Here is a 7,132-nt window from a genome sequence, read left to right as displayed (position 1 = left end):
CGACTGCACAAAATGGCGGCGGCCGCTGAGCCTGCTCCAACTTATCGCTACGCACGGCCGAGACGCTACGTAAACAGCGTCTGGAGCAGCCCGAGGGCTCGGAGCGGGGCTACAGACATTCTAGGAAGCATTTTACGTCAGTGGCGGAAGGCGGGCGCCCTTGGCGGCCCACCTAAATAACGCACTGTACGCAACGGGCGTACCGTTCTCGCGCCGCCAGCTCCAGAACGTGGGCTGGGGGTGGGGCGATCCTCCGGCGACGTAACATTGTTTGCGTGGTTGGCCGGCCCTCTATTGCGAGGGTGCGCAGTCTTCGTAGCGAGTTCTGTTTCGAGAATAGACTTTTTCCCAGCATTCCGAGCTCAAACGGCACTCGAGGCTGGCCTTGCGCAGACACAATAGCTTCTCCCCACGTTGTTGTGGTCGGATTTCGGGGGTCTGTAGGTACTAGAACCTGGAGGGTCCTGAGGCCCTCTTGAACGGCCTTGGCCCCTCGCCCCGCCACCCTGTGTTCGCCAAGCTGGCTACGCAGTCCAGCGCCATTTTCTTCCGTTGCTTTTCGCCGCGCTGGCGCCGCAGCCATGTTAGTGCGTCGTGTCGCTCTTTAGGGGCGACATTCCCACTGGGCTAAAAGACACCTGTGTTTCCCACAGTTCCGAATAGACTGTTGTCATCGCTCCTGTTTGGGCACAGTCGACTCGTTCACCCAGAGGCCCCCCCTTCTGGGAGCCCTTCCTGAGGTGGCCGCTGATGGCCTTAGTCGCCATCAGACGGGTCGCCTCTCCGGGGCCACGGCTGGGGAAACGGCAGGCCAACTTAGGCCGCGGGCGCCGCCCAACTCATAGATTACTTTCTTTTGTTTGCCATCCCTGCGCACTGCCAAGGCACACAAGCTCAGCCATACTTGCTTTGCAAAACTGTGAACCTGCTGCGTCCCTTGAGACCTCTAGTCTTATTTCTACCGACGCCGAGAAGGGAGGCCATCAGTCTGGAGGCTGTCTTGTCTCCTGTTGTGAATGTTGCCCACATTATTGAGAAACCAGGAAAATAAAAGGGCTTTACTTGTCAGTTCAGCCATAGAGACAGACATGGAGAGCCAGGCATTGTGCTGGTTGTCCTGATGTTTAAGGAACTAACACATTCCTTTGCTCAGAGTTTGTTCTCTAGAGAGGGAGTCAGATGACAAATGTTTATGCTAGACAGCTGCTAACTTAGAAAAAGAAAATTGAGGAGGGCTGCGGGAGTGGAGGCCACGAAAAGTGGGAAAAATGTTTGCTGAGCCCAACACCCTCAACAAAAAGACAGGACAGTAGGGAAGCCGGGAGTTGTTGGCACTCCTTGAGTCCCAGCACTCAGAGGCAGAGACAAGTGGATCTTTATGAATTCAAAGCCAGGTCTACAGAGAGCTCCAGAACAACCAGCACTAAAGAGACACTAGCCTACTAGAGCATGTGGCTCTGGGAGGTCTTGCTCTTCTCTGCCATTCCCTCTGCCTTCCTAATAACCATTAAATAGCATTCCTGAAGCTAGCCACTAAGGTCTATTCCCTTATTTGGCCACTTTCTCTTGAGGCTGACTACCAAGTCCAGTAATCAAGATCCTCCTTTGGCTCACCTAATCAGCATGCCCTATTAAAATTAAACACCTCATCCTAACAAGGGCTTCCCCTTTTACCTTTATAAACCACCATTTGCCTATGGGCCATATCTGTCTCCCCTCTATCCAGAAGCAATCCTTTATCCCTCCTGGACAAATATCCCTGCCCCGGTTTCCTTGTCTCCTTCCCCTTCTCCCTTGTCCTCTATCTCCTTTATCACCACATCCTAGCCCATTCTAACACAGACCTCCCCTCTTAAAAATTACACTTGCATCTCTGTGAGTTCAAGGCCAACCTTGTCTACAAGAGCTAGTTCCAGGACAGGCTCCAAAGCTACAGAGAAACACTGTCTTGAAAAACAAAAACAAACAAAACAAATAAATAAAATAAAAAATTACACCTGCAAGGCCATTTGGCAGAGCCAGAAAAAGGATCTCTCTGTGAAAACAGGTGTTTGTGCCTAAATGGGGTCTGGGAGGGAGCCCCTGCCACTATTCACCATTCTGGAGTCCCCTTCAAGGGCTGCATAGTGAGACCCTATCTTGGTGTTTGTAGGGGGCAGTGTAATCCAGGCAAGCGATGGTGGGCCTTGGTGCAGGTTAATATCAATTGGGTATTGGAGAAATGATTGCATTGGGAAGATGGAGCAGATGATTTGCTGATGCTAGGGATGTGAAGGGAAGAGTCAAGGGTGAATAAGAGCATTTCCCAATGTTCTCTGGGAGACAATGGGCAATGTCTGTGTGAGGGCCAGCCAGGATAATCCAAGTCTGGGCAGGTCACCCAAAGGAAGTTCTTTACTTCTCCCAACCATTATCACCTGGGACTCTGGCCATCAATGAATTTAAATGGAGGCTGGAGTCTCAATTGTTTACCCTGAGACAGTGCTGGGCTAAAGAAACCACAAGCTGAGATCACAGGGCCTCCACCCAAGAACAGACCATTCAAAGGAACTTCCTGGCATTCCAAGCACTGTAGATAGAAACACCTGCCAACGCACAGTCACCAGGAAACCCTAGTCGAATGTCAGCCAATCAGGGGTGTTAAGACCTCAGAAACCCCTCACCCCCACCTTTACTACTATAAAACCCTATTCTAATCTGGTTATTCCAATACGTTGGAAATGTGGAGAGACCAAGTTTGCAAACTTGATTAAAATAAAGGCTCTTTGCTTTTACATATAGGATTCAGTTTCCTTGTTGGCTTTTGCGGGGACTTCACAGATTTGAGCATAACACAAATACGATGTAGTTCACATCGAAAAGATAACTGAATTAAAGAAAGGGCTCAGTGGTTGAGAGTGCATACTACTCTTGCAGAGAACTCATTTGGTTCCCAGCATCCACATAAAGATGTAGGTCTGTAGATAACTCCAGCTCCAGGGAATCCAGTGTCCTCTTCTAGCTTTCTCAGATACCTGTGCTTATATGCACTACTCCCATATAGACAACACATGCCCATAATTTAAAAATAATTTTTTTGTTGGGGGTGGTGGTGGCGCACACCTTTAATCCCAGGAGGCAGACACAGGCCAACTTCCTGAGTTCAAGGTCAGCCTGGTCTACAGAGTGAATTCCAGTTTCAGGACAGCAGGAATACACAGAGAAACCCTGTCTCAGACCATACATACATACATACGTATACATATACATATATGTATATATATATTTAAAGATGGTTCAACTTTTATGTGTGTATATGTGTGTATGTGTGTTTGTTTTATTTTTAAAACACACTGTGTGTCGAGCCAGGTGTGGTGGTGCATACCTTTAATCCCATCACTCAGGAGGCAGAGGAAAGTGGATTTCTGAGTTTGAGGCCAGTCTCGTCTACAGAGCTAGTTCCAGGACAGCCAAGGCTATACAGAGGAACTCTGTCTTGAAAAAACAAACAAATAAATTACTATGAGTATGTGTGCATTTGTGCACATGAAAGCATTATCTGCAGAGGTCAGAAGAGGGTACCAGATCCCCTGGAGCTGGAGTTACAGAGAGTTGTGGGTTGCCTGAAGTGGGTACTGAGAACTGAACTCTGGTCTTCTGGAAGAACAATACTCACTCGAAACCAGTGAATCATCTGTCCAGTGCCAAAGTTTATGTGTTTTGTAAACATAGAATTTCACCAGATAAAGAGGTCAGAGATCAAGGGATCTCATTTAGAGACAAACCAAACTCTTGGAATTAGTGAAAATATATTTAGCTCAATCTACCTCCCACCTTGAAAATCTCAGAAATAATAGTTATGTGCTCACAGTGTTCAAGGCATGTGCTAAGAGTTTTCACTAATTTTAGTTCCTCTATCAATCCAATAAAACAATAGGGATCTCTTACAGGGATGCTGGGAAAAGCCATGGAACTGCACTCAGGGTAGTGTGTCATGTATAATAATCAATAACTGTTAGCTGCTGTCATCTCTCCACTTTACAGATACTAAGACTGAGGTCAGGAAGGTTATAGCTGGTCCAGAATCACACATTTAGTACATAAATTGTATGGCGTTGTCTTAGGGCTTCTATTGCTGCAATGAAACACCACAGCCAAAAAGCAAATTCGGTAGGAAAGGGTTTATTCAGCTTACCCTTCCACATTACTGTTGTTCATCGTCAAAAGAAGTCAGGGCAGGAACTCAAACAGGGCAGGAACCCAAAGGCAGGAGCTGATACAGAGACCTTGGAGGAATGCCATTTATAGACTTGCTCAACCTTCTTTCTTATAGAGCCCAGGACCACCAACCCAAAGATGATAGCACCCACAATGGGTTGGGCCCTCCTTGATTGATCACTATTGATGCCTCATAACTGAATCTCATGGAGGCATTTCTTCAACGGAGACTCCTTCCTCTCTTATGACTCTAGCTTGTGTCAAGATGACACAAAGCCAGCCAGTACAGGTGTTCAGCAGCAGCCCTAGCCACTGTAGAAACCTGAGGCTCTCCCAAGTGATGACACACTTTTTCCAGACACTGCCCATTGTCTCCAAAGGGATGCTAGAAGCAAAGCTCAGGAAACCTGTCCATCTCACTGTGGGATCACAGGTTGGTTTCAATCATATTTTTCTCTTGTTTGCATCTGCAAACTCTACCCACTTTTGCTGTTGATTATTCTTTTTATTTTATAACGGTAGAATACATACTTAGACATTTCAACCACTAGGAGACATGTTCTTTTTTTAATTTTTTATTTTATTTTTTGAGATAGGGTTTCTCTGTGTAACAGCCCTAGCTGCCCTAACAGAGACATGTTCTTTTTGATCAGATTTGAAAGTGCTAAGTTTTACTGTTGAGCTATTTTTGCTGTGAGATGAATACAATATATGAACATTATATCTGGCTTCTACAACTCTGCAGTTTCATCATTGTTAAATTCACTTAAGTGTGAAATACAGTGGTCCTCTTTTCTGTCTTTGAGACTTGTGTGGGTTTTCTAATGAACTGGTTCATTATCTGAAAGGTTGAGAATATGGATATTCTTAAGTCAACAGTGACCCAAAGTAGAATCCATCAAATGGTAGCTTATGAAGGATGAATGAGCAGGAAGCTTCTGGGAATCTAATCTTAAAGCTTGAGCTATCATACAAACTCCCTCACAACGTGGGTGTGACTGGGACATTAATCAGCAATGCACCATTCCATTTAACAAAAGACAGAACTTTTATCCTATCCACTGTGGGTTTTGTCATGAATAGTGTAAGTGACAGGTGCAGAGACACTCAGAAGAGCAAACAAGTCAAAGTAGTTGGTAACATCTTTGAATAAAAATTCCATCAACACTGGGGAGACTAAACCAGGAGGGTAGAGAGCTCCAGGCTAGTTAGTATGGGACCTATTGTAAAAATCTAATACACACATACACCACACACACACACACACACACACACACCACACACACACTGCTGAGGATGTAGCTCAATGGTAGAGTGCTTACCTAGCATGTGCAAAGTCCTGGTAGAGTGCTTGCCTAGAATGTGCAGAATTACCACAGATGGATTTAAAAATTGAAAGGGAGGTTGTGGCAGTTCCATGTTCTCAGTAAGATGGAAGGAAGGCGAGGCTCTGGGAAGTCTATCGTGTGTGGGGGGGTCCAGTCCTTGAATTTCAAATATACATGAACTTATGTGGTACTCTTCTTAGTTACAGCTGTCACAGACATCTCTGCTCCAAAGACATTAACTGAAAAAGTCTAGAGATAAACTGTAAGTATGACTGGTTAATTTTTATGTTATGTTTTTGAAGGTCTTGCCTGAATGTATGTATGTGTGCCACAAGTGTGAAGTGCCTGGGAAGGCCAGAAGAGGACGTCAGATCACGGGTTGTGCACAGTCACGTGTGTGTGAGCAACTCTTCGAGCCAGAAGCTCTGGAAGAAAAATGCTCCATTCTGCAAAGGGCCTAGCTAGTACAAGGAGCCACATTCCTGGGACTTCAGGCCCTTGTGTAGAGGCCACACCATTTCCTGGGCCACTGGGAGGCCAGCAGAGGTTTGGTAAGTATGTACTTACTGCTCTGGCCAAGAGTAGACTATGTTAGATCACTGAGAGATGATGATGTCACTACAGAAGAAGGTCCCAGCCTCCCGATCATCCCTGCCTTAGACCCTCCAGCCAGCCCATTCTTTGGTTATGTAGCAGCAGCTGCAGCAGCTGTTTCCTCCCTTCTAACAGAAAGCCCTCCTATCTTTCTCCAGACACTGTGAATGTGCTGGTGAAACCGCTAGAGCCATCAGGACTGGAGTTTTGAGAGAGTAAAACCAGGGCAGAAAGGACGGAGGGATAATGAGAAGGATTCAGGCCCTTGACTTGATTTCTGGGCTTCTTATGCAAGATGGTATATTTCCTCATTTTAAAAAACTGCATCATTGGTTGTGGTGCACACCTCTAATCCCAGCATTCAGAAGGCAGAGGCAACCTGGTCACAAATCAAGTTCCAGGACAGCCAGAGCTGTTACGTAGAGAAACTGTCTCAGGGAAACAAAACAAAACAAAAAACCCAAATAAACAAAAAACCCTTCTTAAGAGTTTTGCCATCCTCCTCTACAGCTAAAGCAAGTGGGGCAATCTTTCCAGACAGCACAAAGTCAGAAGCACTTCACAAGGAATGCTCTATGCACTCAATGAAATGTATTTATCAGTGATGCACTAGGAGATTTGTGCTTCTCAATGCTTATCCAGTAACCATTCTCTGGGCCAGCGAGATGACTTAAGTGAAGATAAAAGTACTTGCCACCACATTTTGACAGAGTTCATACCAGGATGGACCATGGCAGAAGCACAGAACCAACTCAGAAAAGTTGTCCTCAGATTTACACACACAAATGTTAAAGAAAAAAAAATAATACAAGTCTCTTTTTTCTTTTTTCTCTGTAGCTTTGGAGCCGGTCCTGGAACTAGCTCTGTAGACAAGCCTGCCTCGCCTCCTGAGAGTTGGGATTTAGGCTCAACCACTGCCTGGTGTCTCTTTCCTTCTTAATAACAGGACACCCTACTGTGTGTCAGCTGGGCTCCTGCTGTCCAGGACAAAAGGCAGTACTGTCTGACCTTCT

Source organism: Alexandromys fortis, unplaced genomic scaffold (genome assembly GCF_014885135.2).
Source record: "Alexandromys fortis isolate MF-2015 unplaced genomic scaffold, M_Fortis_MF-2015_v1.1 scaffold_157, whole genome shotgun sequence".
NCBI lineage: Eukaryota > Metazoa > Chordata > Mammalia > Rodentia > Cricetidae > Alexandromys > Alexandromys fortis.
This window is presented reverse-complemented; position numbering follows the sequence as displayed.